The following is a 413-nucleotide window of genomic DNA, read 5'->3' as shown; positions in this document are numbered from 1 at the left end:
TACTACGTATCTCGCTTTACCCCTCTCGTTCTTCCTCTGTTACTTCTACGTATCTCTTTTTCCCCCTCGTACTTCCTCTCTTTCTCTTTTCCTCTCGTTGCTCACCTATTCTTCTACTTCCTCCCTTTGTTTCTCCCTCTACCACTCTCTCTCTTCCCCTTACACCGGCATGGTCACATGCTTCCGGTCAATAATCCTTTTCTTCCTTGGCTGTCGCCGAGCAAATACGCGAACTACTTCGTCCCTTTCAAGTTCGTGTCTCACAGCGTTCATACACACATAATTTTTCTCGTCTGGCTGTAAAGCCTTTTCTGTTTGTTTTCCTGTCTTGTTTTTTGTCCGCCACTACATTCCTCCATGGCAAGATTTAATTTGTGTATACAAATTTAATTTGCGGTCCATGGGAAGAGCCG

This window comes from Octopus bimaculoides, chromosome 16 (genome assembly GCF_001194135.2).
Source record: "Octopus bimaculoides isolate UCB-OBI-ISO-001 chromosome 16, ASM119413v2, whole genome shotgun sequence".
In the NCBI taxonomy this organism is placed as follows: domain Eukaryota; kingdom Metazoa; phylum Mollusca; class Cephalopoda; order Octopoda; family Octopodidae; genus Octopus; species Octopus bimaculoides.
This window is presented reverse-complemented; position numbering follows the sequence as displayed.